We start from the raw sequence: 17763 nt of genomic DNA on the forward strand, positions 1-17763 counted from the left end.
TGGTTAATTGGCTTCACATGGCTATTTAAGGCACATTGAGGATCTGCTGCAAGATTGATGTATGTTGATGGAGTATATTGCCATCCTGATTTTTTTTCTCTCTGCTTTTCTTGTTCAAAAAAATAAATGGGAAATTAATGTTAAATCTGCCATGAAAAAGCTCTTCTTTTAGGAAAATAGGAAGTGTGAATCAAGTGAAAAGCTGTAAATTTCAATGTGGATGTTGTGTTTGCAGCTAACAGCTAATGACAGCATTTTATATTGAAGCATATGTTTTCAAAGTATCAGCTCTTAGATTAGAATTCCATTGGTTTGAAATGGTATGGTTTAGGTGGAGGACTGTAATTTTTATCAGCTGAAAAGCAGCTGGACTACACTAGTCCTGAATTGCAAGTCAGGTATTTTGTAGCTAACAGTAAACAGCTGTTATCACAATGATGTAGAGCAAGAACAGGTGTGAGGGAGCATGTGCACAAATAGTGGGGTAGCCCCTTTTGACAAAGTATGACCTGTGGACTTTTGAGCTGATGAGACAGACCTAATTTCATGGCTTCATGTGCATGACCTGGGGTTGTGGAATGCATCTAGCGCAGACAGAGGGGCAAAAGCACTGATCTCGCAGGAATTTGAACTTCTGGTTCCAGGGAGTCTACCTAATCATAAACCACTCTTTCACCACATTAATAGTTTTACTATGAATAGAGAATTGGAGCTACCAGTTCTACATTTAGAAGTAACAATCTGTCAGTATATGGATAAAATTACTAGGCTTAAGTTATGTGTCCCTAAGGAGCTGAAAGAGAGCTTGAGAAATGGAGGCACATTACAATCACATGGATTGCTTGAGTAAGCATCTTGGAAATAAACAGTCTGTCCAGGATAAGCTATTTATTTCCTAAACTCCCAGAGGAAGTTCCTACAGTAATATTTTGAGAATTAAACAAAAACTATTTTGAGATACTTGCGGCTGGAAAAGAAAAAGTTTCAGCCCTTTATAAACACAGACCAATCTTTACCTAAATTTGAATATTTGTAGTTAGTTTTCATACCATGTGGCTTTGTGAACAAACCCACCAGGTCAGCCATTCTGTGCCTTGCAGGCCCAGCAAGCCAGTTTCTTATACAGTACAGAGCACAGTGATGTCTTGACATGGTCTCACAATGTTTGTGCTGTCCTGCTGTACTGTGGCACATAATATCACCTCTCCCAGCAGGGCAATGATGCAAACAACACTGAGCAGCATGAACCTGCATGAGAAGCTTTTTGGAGTACTGAGAATGACATAATTTCACTGGACCCCTTCAAAACCTCACGGCCTTGCCTCCCAGCTGGTGTTTGGCACTCCTTGCTGTGCTTGTCCTCACAATTTGTCCCCTTTTCCATGGAATCTCACAGTGCTGCAAGTGCTGTCTGTAGCTGCATCATCTTTATGTCTACCTTCCATGGCCTTTTCTGCAAAACTCTTAAAAAACAACTTTCCCCTTTTCTTAAAAAGCGTTTTTTTTTACTCTTTTATCTAGAACCTTACTAAATATTCTCAAGAGACAAAGTAAGAGGTTTGTAAATTGTTCTTGCTGCTAATAATGGTTTATCTTATGTCCCACAAATCCATCTCTTTATCAAGTGGTGGCAGGATGTTACAGAGAATAGGAAAGACATAACTGTAAGAGATAAGACAGAAAAGAGTCCAATATTAATTTAAGAATCAGAGCTCAGTAGAACGTCTGCAGTGATGATAATACCCTGGTCTCAGTTTATCTGTAGCCATGTTCTATATCTGAACACAAACACCCAAACTGTGACTTGAGTGACACCTTGAAAGCTTCTTGCATCTTTCAAAGAATGATACATATGGTGTCCTGCACTCAGACCTATTCATTATGAATAATTCCTTCACTAAATTTACATTCCTTGGAATGATTATATTTATCTTCAGCATTGTCTACTTGGTATTTTGAACAATAACTTCAAAGGTTTGTATGCAGCCTTTTGGCCTATATTTACACACAACTCCTCTCATTTGTTGCATAGTGCAAGATGGCACTCAATTCTAGCAATATTATTATATATTTTCATATATATTATATCAAACTCCCACTGCTTTAGGTTTATATCTTTAAAGATTCTTTTGTTGATGTCATTTTAGGAGATAATTTAATCTTTCGAAATTTATTCCAAAAATGCAAAACTTACTTAGGTTACTGCATTCTCTTAAATTAAACATGAATTCTTAAATTTTTCACTTCCAAAACCAACAAAAGTGAGAATATAATAAAAGCACAGTGTTTTGTTCAAATTTCAGCCCTTTCATTCCAGTTCACATACACAAATTCACTTCAAAGACGTGGAATTTTGGGAGGCTTCATCTGGAAAAGGGAAACACTGGAATTATTTTTCAGTTTACCAAGGAATAATTTACACAGAGGGACAAAAATGGACACCTTTCTCCCTTTGTCTTCTGGTCTGAGAGACTGCAATTCCTCAATTGCTGCTCTTTTAATTTCTTTATTTTCTAGTCTGATGATGTTGCCAAACATTTCTCCTGAAGAGAACTTGTATTCTGAACCAATCTTTAGCTCATATACTTTCCTAATATATTTTCTTGAATTGGATGTGCAATTCTAGTTTGTAAAGTCACAAATCTTGCATAAGTCTCCAAGCTAGGTGCTCTCCAAGGGCTAGGTGCAGTCTTTACTGGGTGCTCTCCAAGGGCTAGGTGCAGTCCAAGGGCTAGGTGCAGTCTTTACTGGGCAGAACATTAGGAGGCCCTCTCCCAGCTCTTGCAACTACTCTGATGTTTTTAGGCATTTAGGGTGATTCCAAGTACCTAATAAGGAATAGGAGCTGGTAAATAGAACTCAGGATTCTACTCTGTCTGATGACCTGTTGTGGAATGACCCTGAAAGCTTATAAGGAAGAAGGAAGAGCCAGAGGAAGCATGGAAATGGAGGTGAGGAACAAAAGGAGAGTGAAAAGAATAAATTAAGAGAGGGACACAAATGTGAAAATGTTTTCCTAAATTTAGACTCACGTAGAAGGAATAAATTAGAAGAAAGAGAAAAGGAGTGCACAAAACAAAACAAAAAAAAAAAAAAAAAAGAAAATGAAATTGTTTCCTAAGTGATTTAGAAGACTTGGGCCCAAATTACAAGCTGTTCATGAATGAAAGTCCATAAAAATACAAATCTGATTCATATTCACATAACCTATTCTTCCTGTGTTTGAGTTTTGTATATAAGCAAGTCAATCAGCAGTGGTCTAAGAGCTGCTGATCAGACTTAGTGAAAATGGGAATGAAGCATGTTATTTCTTGATGTGAAGTCTAAAATGAGCAGGGAGCCTCCTAATGAACTAACGTCTGCAGAATAGTGCCTCCTTTGGGACTGGAAAGCATTATGGCACAGCAGGCAAATGGAGAAGTAATTCTGTTCCAGTAATCTCCTTGGGCAGCCACAGATGTGGAAATTGGAACACTGCAACACATTCTGTGGACTTAATGTCTTCAGGTGTATAAAGCTGCACAGAGGGAGCCGGTGGAGCTTTACGAATTTGACAAAAACACCTCAGTGCTATTTCAACTTATTTCAGTAGGACTTACATGTCTGGACACCACTGAGAATCCTGAGTTTTGTGAAAGGGTAAATAGAGGGGACAGGGATTTTATATGTGTGTTTGGAAGACACTTTAGAGTAGAATAGAAAATAGCAAATTAGAATAGAAAGGAATAGAATATTTCAGTTGGAAGGGATCTTTAATGTTCATCCAGTCCAACTACCTGACACTTCAGACTGACTGAAGATAAAGGATGTAATTAAGGGTGAATGACTCTGACCCTTAAACACTGACAGGCAAAGAGAATCAACCACCTCTCCAGGAAGCCTTTTCCAGTGTGTTACCACCCTGTTGGTAAATAAACATTTCCTAATGTCCAGTCTAAACCTCCCCAAGGAACATGGCTTTGAGCCATTCCCCCACGCCCTGGCACTGAGTACCTCCGTCTCCCCTTCCTCAGGAATCTGTCAGTAGTGTGATCACCCCTCAACCTCCTTCTCTCCAACCTAGACAAAAACAGTATCCTCAGCCTAGCATGTCTGCCAGCCCCTTCACCATCAAAACCTTTGCTGAAACCTTCAGAAACCAAGGACAATACGAATCCTTTGTAGTCTGTTAAACAAACTTGTCAGTGCCTGAAAAGCATTATGTACAATCTTGTTCTTCAGCAATTTTTAAATTTTTGCCTTTTGGAACACTTTCTTCACATATTATTTATGTTATGGTGGTAATGTGGAAGTGGTGCCTTTGCAAGTGTTGGAGGTTTCCATTTTTCAGTGTGGCAATGACTTTTTCCTGGCCAGAGGCAAGATTAATGTCCTTCTACAGTGTCCAGGAACAGACTCATGTACAGCATAATTTTCATTCAATTTGATCATAGGAGCACCTCTTAAGGAGCCTGAGAGGAAGGCTTTAGGGAATCCTGGATAAATGGGTGTAGTAATTTCATAGCCTTTCAGTAAAAAAATGGCTTTGAACTAGCAATACAGGGTCATGATGTGTGCTTCAGTTTATATATTTCTACAGTTTTGGTTATGACTGTTATGACTGGACCTGTCCAACTGGACAACAAATCCAATTTTATGCATTCAAAACTATTACCTTGAACTACTTACTGGGTTTCATGGCTGCTCAGGAAGTCAAACCCTTATTTAAATGTCTAAATTTTCTTCCATACGATTCATTTCAATAAGAGTTTAAGGAATAATGAGACTTGGCTCTTTGTCTCTGAAACAATTCCAATTAGTCTTAAAAGCTTTTAATATGGGTTTCAATAAAATTTTTTCACCAAGGTCCATGAGTTACAGGTAATTGGAAGTGGTATTCTAACAGCCAATTTTTTTTTTTTTCTGCTTTAATGTAATAGTAGGACTGAAAAAGCAAGTTCCTTAAGGAACATACCTTTGCATCTCATAGAAAAGTTCAGTGCCACATCCTCCCTCTATTTAGACTAGCTTTGCCCTTGGAGTCCTTGGTGTCTAAGTGAAAGGCAGATTAGTTTGTACACATAAAAAGATGCTGCAATATTAAGATCAATTTTGAAAGCTAAAAGCATTAAAAATTGTTGTCGCTCTTCGTTAAACAAGGTTATAATACACAAGTAGCCAGTCTAAAACCATTGTGAGGGATGTCAAATGGAAAAAAATTAGCTTTATAATGTAGAAGTCTGGATCAATATTTAACTTCAAAAAATCTAATTATCTCTGTAGTAAGAAGTCAGGTATACTTTAATAGAAATAGAGATCATTGACCTTGATAAAATCAATGACTTTGTAATTGCGTCAATGATTCCTCTTCATTACACTCTTGTCTTACCAGAATGCCATTATGTGTTCTGTCTGCATGTTGTTTATTGACTAGTCACTGTCCTATACACTTTCTACGTGTTTCTACACCCCACAAGTCAATCTGAGTTAATATTCAACTGAGACCTTTCCTCAGTAACTTGCTGTGTCTTTTCTGATACAACTGCTCCTTTCTAATTATGTTGGCAGAGCTGCCGAGGAGCACATAACAGTATCACCAAAGTTCAATAAACATACAGAGTAACTATAGAGTTTGGGGGAAAACAATCTGTGCTGCTTTCGTGACCTTTGGCAATAGTATTAGTCCAGTTTGGCCAAACAAATGTCTAGCTTCAAATCTCTCAGCAACCAGAAAATGATGGATTTATTTTACTTTCTTACATCCAGTAATAAACTAAAAGTGCTGTGTTTGTGCAGTGCAGTTGCATGGCTAGACTGAGTATAGTCCTATGCAGGAAGTAAGGCCAGGCGAATAGAAATGGCTCTGTCTTGCGGCATTAGAATTGTGCAGATGAATCCCCAGGTAGTCTAAGCTGGGGGAAAGCTAATTAATTAATCAGAGTCCCACTGACTTAGTGAAGCAGAGCACTTCTGATCGCACATCTGCTTTGTCTGTGATGGTGTAGTAATTTATATGTTACACTGTCTCTATGAAGGACATCATTGGCATCTTTAGAGTGTGCCTTGTAAATGGAAAGGTTCTTGATAATAATGACTACTTCATCACTACCTTCTTCCTTTCTAGCTCTTTATGGTCAATCTAATCACAGTTGCCTGGTTATAAATACAGGAACAGTGTAAGCCTGGGAGACTCATATTAATGTAATATTAAAAATCAGTTTCTATTCTCTGTGCTTTGAGCCTGAAAACCTATGCAAACTACTGATGAAGTTGACAGCAGAAATAATCTGCACAAGAGTGGATATTAGGATCAGACCAGGATTCCTAAGCAGCCTGACTATACCTCAAGATCCCCACTCTAAATGCTCTCTTGACAGTTCAGAGGGTTTAATGAGTGGCAGAAATGTCACAGACAATCTCTAATACACGGCTCACTTCACAGCTATGACTCTTTTTTTTTCATCACAATGGCCCAAACAAGAATATGGTCCATGATTTGATACCTATATAATTGTTTCCTTCCATTGAACAACATCTTCTGCCAGCAGAAATGTCATTAGGTGACCCACTGCTCTAGGGAATGGCATGCAAAACTGGAAGACTTTGACACAGATACAATGGCAATGCACCAAGGTACACAAGGGACAATGTACACAATGTTCTCATTTTCTATTCTCCCCTTCTACCTGTTTGAAATCGACAATATCCTCTTGTAATATTTTTGGACAAGAACCTCAGTTTCAGTCCTGGGTGGTTTATGCTATGGAAATGCTGTCTGGAATTCCTTATGTCCAAAACTGTTAGCAGAGGGGTAACAATCTAATACTGATCCTACCTCATTCTTTAAGCAAAACCAATTCTCATACTGTCTCTGAAGTGATTTGCCTGTGTAATGGGACATGGCAGAAAAAAGTCTCCAAGTAATGACCTGAGTCATTAATCCAGAACATATACTCTCTCGTTAACATATGTATCTGTGAGTGTACATATTTCATACACAGGTATAAATGGCTCTATGTGTATTTATGTACATAGAATTCCCTGAAACAACACTCAAAGGGTTACACATTTTAGTATTAAGAGAAAGCCTTAAAATACCAATATGGCAGAATAGGTACAATGAAAGGTGAAGGATAGATTTTCAATTTATTTATGTCCTTTTGACTTTATTAAGTCATTCTGATTTACACTTAGGGAGGTCTGGCATATTGTCTTTCAGAAGGGAAGGACAAGGCAAAAAATGGCTATATAAGGCCTTAAACACTTCTCACTAATGTAAGGGTAAATCAAAGACAGTTCCATCACACTCCCACACAGCACTGTAATTCTGTAGAACTCACACTATGCTCTCTAACCTGCAAGAAAAAAAGCTGGGGAGACTCTGTCTAGCATTTGGATTAAAACCCCTTGCATCTGAGCCCAGGCTGTTATACATCACAGGGGACACTACATTTCCAAGATATCTGTCATAGTTTGACAGGGAAATTAATTTTCTCAGGAAGTTGGGGTCAAACCAATCAGTGGTCAGGTTTGGCTATTGGCACTTGGAGTGACCACTGAAGGCTGGACACACCTCTGAGAACACAGGGGGTTAAAAGCAGAGAACTCCCAGGGGAATTTTCTCTTTGGTTCCAGTCAGAACGCATTGCAGACCTCCCATGCCCAGTCACAGGCTGGGTGAGGGAGGGAAAGCCATGCGGCCTGGGAGAGGTAGGCCAGGGTGTGAAGGGACTGGAACTGAGCCAGCTCCTGGATGGAAGGGTGGGGAAAATCTGAGATGTCTTTGTTCCCCCCCCCCAGAGAGAGAGAGAGAGAGAGAGAGAGAGAGAGAGTGAAGAGAGTGAAAGAGACAGAGAACTGTGCCGTCAGTACACCAGCAGAGGAGAAAAGAGAGGAGGGGAGAAGGTGCCCAGCCATGGGAGTTGGAGTTCTGGGCAGGGATTTCAGCCGTCTTGGGAGTCTGAGACTTTTAACCCCTTCTTGGACAATGAAAGCTCTGTGAAATATTACTCCTCATTTTTCTGAAAGAGAGATGGCCTGGGACATGAGATGTCAGAACAAGATGGGGAAAGAATCCTAGGAGGGAGGAAGTGATGGAGTGGCTTTTTGGCTGGACTTTTCTTATATAACCATAGACTGAACCAATTTCTCCTGCAACAGAGACTGCATTTTTAGGGGGATGCAATAGTTGGAGCCAAGAGAGTGACCTGCTGCAGTGGTTAGGAGGGTATGGTGGTGCCCTCTGTCTTCAGGGAAAGGAAGATCTCTATTCTTGAGACCCTCGGCCCCAGGGGAGGAGAAAATGGGGGTGTCTGTGGTCCCAAAATAAGAAACTGTTGTTCTTTGGTCCTTGGCAGAGCATCTTTAAAGGAGGAACCCTATGAGCAGTCTCGGTCCATGCAGAGTGGTGAGAGCACTGTAACATGGAGAGGAGGGTGTCACATTGGCAGATTTTCTCTGGGTGGTGCCATGTGTGACATGGAAACACAGGAGATTGCAATTGTGTTTCCTGGGGGGTCTATGTTACAAGAGAGACTTCTCTCTCCCTTGATGGACTGAGCATTGATTATTGGAAGGATGGTAACTTGATCAGGAACCCAGGGTTGTGTCTTACTGGGTTTTGGTGGAAATTAGGTGAGGGGAGGAGAAGTGTTTCGGAAGGTTTTCATCCTGAATCCTGTGTATTCCTTTTATTGTAGTTTTAGGGTAATAAAGTTTTTTTTCTCTGTTTTTAAGCTTGAGCCTGCTCTGCTCTGTTCCTGATTGCATCTCACAGCACTCATTTGGGGAAGGTGTATTTTCATGGGGACACTGGCCTTGCGCCAGGGTCAAACCATAACAGTATCTCAGGGCATATCTTCATGGACAGGAATGAGGCACCTGAGCACCTCTGCTTCTGCTCTGAGCTGGCCAGATGGGAGTCTGCTGTCATTTGGAAGTGCTACAATCAAATTGCTTTGAACCACCCAAATTTAGCAACTCTCTTGCAAGGCATATTACCTGATAAAACTGTATCAGTTTTAAAATCAATTTTAAGTCAACCTATGCGATTTTGCTCTCAGGTTGGCTCTGTATCTTGCATAACATAAAATGCCTACAAAATCTACACTTAGCCTAAATTAACCATTTCTGCCTTGTGAAAAAGGAGATATAAGCTTCCCCTCACTGTCTTCTGTTCTATGTGGCTGGTATTTTGCTGGTCATTGCATATTTATTTTCCTCTTCTTGCACAGTGAAGGGTACACTTGGCCCAAGCTGACTTACACTGTGGTCAGTGCAGAAAACCAATTGAAACTCAAAAGGAAGCTGAATTGTTCTCATGAGATTCTTTAGCTCAAAGCAATTCTGAAAGCAGAATTGCAGCATTTCTAAAGGTATGTTCATAGCCTGACTGAGAAGCTGTAGCTGCACCCTCTGAGAGGCAGCTTGGTATATAGTAATGAATGCAACATGATTTAAAAAGCAAACATAAAAAATCCCAACCAGCCTCCCCCCACAAAGCCAAACCAAAACCAAACCAACAATCTCATACAGCTATTTATTTGAGCAATTTTTTCCTTTATTTTTAATTTGATTCCAGAAATTATAATAGTGCAAACACTTAGTATAAAAGTTGCAATAAGAAATTTACATTCACATTTAACATTTCAGTCCATTCACTTTTTAACATAAAAATAGGACAAATATTCAATTGCTCTCCTCAATTTAACAATCCTGAAAAAGACTGGAAGATACTCTACAATAATATATTTACATAAAAATAGACCCGTATTATTAATGAAAATTTGTCTTTAGAAGTTACCCAGTGTTAAGTTATTGTATTGTAGTATTTATATACATATACATATATATATATATATAGTGTATAGCTATAAAGATAAAAAGATTATTTATAGGTTCAGTGGGCTATAGAAGTTGGAATAATGACATCTTGACTTACTTGTTCACTCCTTAAAATTAGGACTACCCATTTTACCTATGTAGATGTTTCTTTTGTGATACCATAGGTCTCCTCCTGGTCCTTTTGAAGTAACTGGTCACACCCCATCTGACATGGCAGAGGAATAGACACTAGAATAAGGTTTAATCTAAAAATTCAATAACTGTTGAAGTTAATATTTTCATTAATTTTACTGGGCTGTAAATGAGATGAAAAGTTCTACTGAAAACTTTTCTAACATGTCTACCTGATGCAAATAATGCTTTTTTCCACAAAGTCTAAGCAAATATTCAAGCTGGTCCAGAAGCAATGCTGAATTTGCTGCAAACATCTGCAGATTAAGTAGATTAAGATTCGTCTTGCACAGTCTTATTGAATGTTCCAATTCAACCAGCCTTATAATACTCCAAACCTGTATCTCTTCCCTCTAATATTTTAGTAAAGAATGGTAACCAGGCACAGACAACATGACTGCTCTTGAAATGAGTTTGCATGTTCTTGTTAAACTACTAGGGAACATAAATTAGGCTTCACCACTCTTTCTTATTGATGTCTCTTCTTCAGGCCCTTGAGCAGAGAGAAGCTGCTCTGCTTGCTGATGGCAGATTGAAGTCTTATTGCCCAGCTTGCTGCCAGCTGCTGGTGCCTGCACTCCCACCACAGAGTATGTTTATATACCCTTTCAGGTTTGTTGTCACATGTACTGCTTCCTATTTTTTCCCCTAAACATCTATTATATATAAAAAATCATCTTTCTGAAAGTATATTTTCTTTTTGAAAAAGAAGTTTGACAACCATGTGATAGAGGACCTACAGAGGGAGATGGTAAAGCTGGCCTGAGTGTGCAGTAAACACCTCAACAAAAATATGATGGCATTGAACAACTGAGGGTGAGTTAAGGGTAGAAGGGGTACCAGTTTCTGAGGAGGCACTATTTTATGAGTTGTAGGTCATACTTTACATGCAAAGAAGACTTATGTGGTGTTAAGAGGCAGGCAGGTATGTCTGGCTTCATCTTCTCTTGTTGCTATGATATTTATTACATTTAAATATTTATAGGATGCTTAAAATGATGGATAAGCCTATAATGGATTCTGTCACCATATGTGTAGGCAGACTAATTTTGTTTATAGAACACCAGCTCTGTGTAGTCTTTTGCTTCCTACCTTTGGCTGCTGAAAATTGTAAAACATTTTAACATTTTTTCAATTAACAGATTGGAAAAATGCTGAGCATCTTATTTCCAAGCAGAACCTATGTACATATGCCAGCAGGGCAGAAGTTAACCTCCAGACAGCAGAGAGTACAAGAACTTAGCAGCAGGATACAATTCAGACAGATGTTACTTGCAACACAAGTTTTAAAGACAGGGATTTTAAGAGATGGGTTAAATTTGACTGAATCTGCTTGAAACTGTGAAATGTGTGTCAGAATTTAATCTCTGTCAGAATCTCAAAGTAAATAATATCACTGTTCTAAGATTCTCTGTATTGAGTTAATTATACTAGAAAAGGTAGCTGTTCTTGGATTCTAGTTTTTAGACAAGTAAGCATTGCTTTCATTCTTACTGTATTCTCTAATGTTTTTCAAAGGTACTTCTCTGTAATAACCAGGTGTTTGAATGCAGAAAATAAACTCTGTTTGCTTTGTCCAAGTTCAGTTTTGTACAGACAATTATACTTGTAAATGGGAGCAAGTTATGCAATCTCTTTTCTTTGTTTTTCCTTATTGAGCCCTAGTAATGTTACTGTAAAAAAAGCAGAAATTCTAAGTGAAGAAGGATCTCTACCGTATGCAATTAAAAATATAATTATCATGAAGCAATTTTGATGGCAGAGATAATTAATTTTCTTTTCCATTTCACTGAAAATTCTTGATATATTGCTTGAATGGCATGTGAAATCTGAAACAGACAACCTTTGCACCCATGTGCACTAAGGAGTGGAAGACATGCAAAATCACCTGAGTAACTTCAGTGTGCCAGCTGAAGGTTTTCATAACTGATGCCACTACAGCAGACAGGTCTAGGATCAAAGCAGAAGGTCAGGCACTTGAAAGTAAGACATGATAGTGTGCGTGACCACAGTAGCCCCCACTTTAGCCCACAGCAAGAACTGTGTCTAACCTACATCTAGCAAATCTGACAGTGCAGTTACAAGGTGTTCTGTAGAGGAGAGCAGCCAGCTTTGTAAAAGGAGTCCCAAACTATCTGAAAATATTTTCTGCAGAATTCAGCTCACTCAGTGTGAGCTCACATGTACTGAGCTTTCTAGGAAACCTATTCTTCTTCAGCTTGGACTCACATATACCTGTGTATGGCCTCCCTCCACACACAAATGGAGCACTCCTTGCATCCACATAGCTGTACTGGTAGTAAACCAAAGTAGGAAAGGAATTAATAAAAATCTTCACAGTGATGCAGCACTTTTTTTCCTTCAGTTTTATACATGTGTGTCATGTCTGATGCCACAGAAGGCATAAAATATGGATCCTAATATAAAGAAGTAGATGCTTCAGCATGCAGTAAGGCACAAGCAAAACCAAGTCCTTTCAGGACTTACACTATGTATGTTAACCAATACTAATTCAAATTCCAAGGTGCTTCCTAATGATGAAAAAAGAGATATTAAAGGTGACAACCCCCAACTATTTCTAATAATTCCTTCTGAAATCCTGGAAATGGTTCACCAAGACATCTTGAATATTTTTGTAAATGTGAACTGACACAAAACCTCAGAAACTGATTTGATCAAGCAATTAAATGCAAGCCTTATTTTTGTAGCAGTATGAATCTGGTTAAGTACTTCCAGATCAGATACTTCAGACTCATCCCATGTCACTGAGTTTTATTGCTGATTTCAGAAGAGTATTGGCTTTTCACCTTTTCCTTTCAGTAATTGCTATCTCACAGCCGACTTTTTTTGGTTTTTTGTACTCTTGCTGACTTTGCCTTCTTTTTATCCTTGCACCGATCAGATTGTGAATCGCATCAGGCCATGCAAGCAGTGTGATATTTTGAAGAGGAATTAAAGAGCAACAGGCAGCCACTCCCTTATGTGTACTCTTCCCATTATTTACCTTAATATATTTAATTATTTAGATTTGGCCAGAGAATTCAGTGAGAGATGGGATTAAAAGGAACAATTATCTAAAAATTGCCTATACACAATTCTGGAAAGTGGCAATCATAAATAGGGTGAGGTACAGGAGCAGTGTCCAGATTGTCATTATTCACAACAAGTACACCACACTGAGATGTAAAACCCACTGAATTTGAGATGAGTTAGTTTATGACTATTAGGAGCCTATAACTACTATAATGAAGACAATTGTCAGTACAAGGTAGTAGTTTTTTCTATGCAGGCAACAAGGATATATTGTACGAACTTGCCTCTTAACTTAGGATGACAAAAGTACTTGCAGAAGCTGTACTGCTTAGTTAACCCTACAGTCATCTGATTAAACAAACAAATTAACAGATTTCTGAGTTCTATTATAACACTAGCTCAAATTGTAAAATCCAAATCCTTATCCAAAGCAGAAAGTATTCACAGTCCACACCCTTTTCCCTTTGCCACAAGACTCAGTGTTATGCTTCTCAAATACTCCTTACTTGTCATACAGCAATTATATAAGTAATTTGAGAAGTAATCCGGAGTTGTAGTGACATGGATATGACAACTTTAAAAATGAAGTGTGCAAAATACCTTCAGAATTTTAAGTTTTTCTTCAGAATTTTAAGTTTTATTCATCAGCTTTATGGGAAAAATCAGATAGAGGACTGGAAATTGATTTCTTATTCCAATGTCCTGAGCTGACATCAACTTCAGGTTGTGGGTTAGGCTGTGATACCTAAAGGAGGCATCTCTGGAAGCATGGAATTGGCATCTGGAAGCATGGAATTGGCAGAGAACCCAGATGGATCAAAGCCAGATAAACCCCATGAACTTTTTCTTGATAGTTTTGTTAAATACTTTCTGCTTAGCAATATAAACTATTTGGAAAATAAGTAAAAAAAAAATATGACAGAAATAAGGCAACACAATTAATTAATTATATATATATATATATATATATATATATATATATATATGCACACACACATACATATATATATATATGTATGTATGAATCCAGGAAAACCACCTATTTTAATTATGTACTTTTCATATACAATAACTTACTATCACATTAGAAATATATTCTGGGTAACATTAATGAGCCAAATTCACCTTCTTTGCCTTCCATAGTGTTGCACCTGCATACAGCAAAGATGGATTTGACACCTGGTCCTTCTTGATAACAATACTACATCGATTGCAGTATCAGAGAATAACCACTGAATGTCAGATACTACACCATTTTGAACTAGAGTATTGGTTTGCTTTTTATATTACAGAAAATAGTTTATTGCTTCTAATGACCAGAAGGTCCCTTATGAAGACAGCTTAGAGATAACACTTTTCATATGCTGTGATATGGACCTTGAAACACTGAGGTTGGCAGTTCACAATCATGAAGTAATTTTTCTTCTTTATTTGCTGTTTATATTTTGGTTTGCTGAATGCACATGCAACTAGTGATTTAACTGTGCCAAAAGTGATATGTCAAAAACATTTAGGAAAACTTACTGTTTTGTTTGACTGAAGTCAGGCATGAATGGCATGCAGTAGATTGCAAGAAAAACCAAAAAAAGACATCCATTTTAAAAGGATATATAATCTCCATGCACATGTAAAATGCCTCTTAAAAAAAATCATTAATGTTTGTTAAAAGTGTGCCTTTTTGCTTCTTTTTATACAAGTGTACATGCAACTACCTGTCCAAGCTAAAACTATTTACAAAATTTCATAGTACAATACATCTTTTAAAGTGAATAATTCATGAAAGGCCAATGTTTTTTGCTGTTTTGTAACACTGTACAAGATTAAAAATAAGGCATTTTAATACAGGTTTATCACAAATTAAAAAAATGTTGGTTTTCACTGTAATACAAAATTCTAACTTGAAAGAATATTATGGCTAAATAGTCCTCCTGCCTGGGCGGAATACATACAGAATCTGGACTTGCTGATGTAAAGAAAATGCATTCTTTCTGCTACAAGCTGGAATCCAACAGAGGAAAATTATTCATACTACTTATTAATGTGTTCATACTCTTCAAAGCACTGAAATGGCACAGGTCATGTACTGTTTCCATTCAACCAGTGGCACCCAACTACTTTATTTTGCCTGACACATAAATTACAGGCAAAAGTGGGAAAGAGATTTTGGTGCGTGACCTACTCTTGTTTACAGTGTTGTTAAATATTCAGTTCAGTATTGACATGAGACATTGTTATAACCCAAGGCAGAACTTGGCCTACAGAAGCTCAACTCCTGACCTTTACAAGCATACTAAACTGGTGATTGCTGCAGGCCTTGTGGATACATAAGGGGATGCAGATTCAGCTCTAACAAGCTGAACCTTTTGGCTCTCAGTCTCATCTAGGGAAAGCAAGGGGAAAATTGTGTTTGTTTGGTGAAGATAGGAGAGTGTCACTAGCCACAGTGCAAAGCAGCTACAAAAAACTATGCATTTCACAGGCTGGGTAAAGTAGATTTCTAGTCAATGTAAAATGGGATATGTTTGGAAATATCTAGCCAGTAATCCAATGGAATGCCAGTTTGCAATCTCAGCAGAGAATATGAATTTAAAAACATTTGAAGATGAACGTAGTATACGAATAGATAGAAATTAGCTCTCAGGACTAAAGATCTCTGACAATTATATGTTTTTATAAAGAACGAAAGACTTCAATTATTACTATTATCTGAAAGAGAAAGCATGCAAAATGATGTGAAATATTGTGCTTGCTATTGACAGACACTGACATGCCAAAATGGCATCACCTTTTTGTAGCACTTGTATCTGTTAATTGTTTCAAGTTAACAGCTGCACAAATCAGTGAACAGAAGTACAGGAGGCTATTCTGCCTACAAATCATCAAGTTACTATCCTCGGATGAACACTCAGGACTTTTGGTTGCTGTGGGGCAGACTCCTTGACAGGGGTACAGCAAAGTTACATAGGCAAAAGTTACAGCACTTGACCAGAAAATTAATATTTGCAAGATGGGAAATACAACTGCATACAATAAGATGGATAAAATACAAATCCTACAGAAATCCAGGGAAATCCTTCTGATGGTTTTCAGAGATACTGGAGTGGGCCACATACCATCTTAGGACAATTGACAATAAAAATTTTGTTTACAATCTTCTCTAATTTGGCAGAAAATGTACATTTATGAGGTTTTCAGAAGTATTACATCCATGTAAATTTCCCCACTTTGCATGTATAAATCTTACTAAACGTCAAAGAATGCAGAAGAGCTGAGAGATTAAATATGTAATTTAAAACTGTCACACAAGAGCTGAAATTAAAAAAAACGTAGACAGAATAGGAAAATGGGGGAAAAACTATATGAATAGGGAAGGAAAGCATAAAGATAAGAGCACAGCTTCATTATCTTATAATTTCAATGGGCACTTAGCTTTCATTGTTTAAATGGTTGCTGAACCCTGCCTATCATTTTTACATTTTATTTGACTAATCTGTGCCTTAGCTGAACTTTTTTCATAAATTTATACTGCTCAGTTGAGGACTACAAAGTAATATATCATTTTTCCCATGGTAAAATCAGCAACAACATAATAAAAATACAAAAAACATTAATGACAGGATAATGATGTTAACGATAATGAATTTAATGAGAGTGATGTTAATCTCGCCTATTGGAAGGTGTCCTTGCCTATGGCAACAGGGTTGGAACTAGATGATCTTTAAGGTCCATTCCAACCCAAAGCATTCTATAAATCTATGACTTGAAGTCTAAAACCAACTCTGAATATACTCTTATTGATTCTGTAAACTAGGACATACACACCATCTTGCCTGCAGTACCAAGAAGCCATCCTGGTCCACTCAACTGCTCTGGGAGGCAGAGACCTCCTCCAAAAGTGCAGAATGAGAAGCCAGTGATGGGCTGTGCCTATCTGGTCCTTTCCATTCAACATGGAAAACATTCTTACAAAAGTCACATGCCTTATTTGGCTGTTGGAAAAGAGGATGAGGCATTGAAAATCTTTGGACCAATTATAATTAATTATCATCTGCTAATAATTTAAAATGTTAACATGAATAATCTAAATTTACCTTGCTACATGGTCTTCTACTGATATTACCAGACTGAGAATGGGTGTGGGAAAGAGAACAGTCACAAAAAAATATTAGCAGAACAGACAATTCATTTGTGCTCACTGTCCACTTAGTAAAAGATCAAAGAAACAGTAGTGAGTTGCCTGTATCTTGAGCCTGATAAAAAGAATAACAAATAAGTAATTTCACTGAAAGCTTTTGAGTGGGCCAATAGGTGTGTTTGGTCAACCAGATCTACTTCTAGGATCAGAAGATGCTTTTATTTCATTATTATCAGTGAAATTATACCAAATTTACCAAATTCAAAAACTGTGTAGCATGGGGTCTCTGAGAGATTTAACAAAATGCTATTGCACATAATGCTTTCCAACTTGGTTAAATATTTAACTTACCCATGTGATTATTTAGTTCTTATAAATCTGTTAGAGAACATAACTGTGCATGCGCTTTACATGAATACCACTTATGCAGTTTATTTATGTAAATATTTGTTCTTTTATATCTGTATTCTCTATATGTATATTTTTTAAATTATTTGAAAATCTCAAAACCAAAAATAAATTATTCTAGAAGAATATCTGTGAACTGGGTAGCTCCTAGGGAGATAAAGAAATGCAGTGACTTTCTTCAGCTCAATCAGGGT

At 37.6% G+C, this 17763-nt stretch overlaps 1 protein-coding gene and 1 long non-coding RNA gene across 2 annotated transcripts in view; one reads left to right on the forward strand and one right to left on the reverse strand.

Moving 5' to 3' along the window:
- Positions 1-17763, reverse strand: part of ADCY1 (adenylate cyclase 1) — a 184934-nt gene that overhangs the window by 12070 nt on the left and 155101 nt on the right. The window lies entirely within an intron of this gene.
- Positions 155-9665, forward strand: LOC146768302 (uncharacterized). Its single transcript, XR_014952766.1, has 2 exons — positions 155-2683; positions 2736-9665. It is a non-coding gene; the product is annotated as an uncharacterized LOC146768302 (long non-coding RNA).

The sequence above is a fragment of the Lonchura striata genome, chromosome 2, assembly GCF_050655825.1.
Source record: "Lonchura striata isolate lonStrDom1 chromosome 2, ASM5065582v1, whole genome shotgun sequence".
Taxonomy (NCBI): Eukaryota; Metazoa; Chordata; class Aves; order Passeriformes; family Estrildidae; genus Lonchura; species Lonchura striata.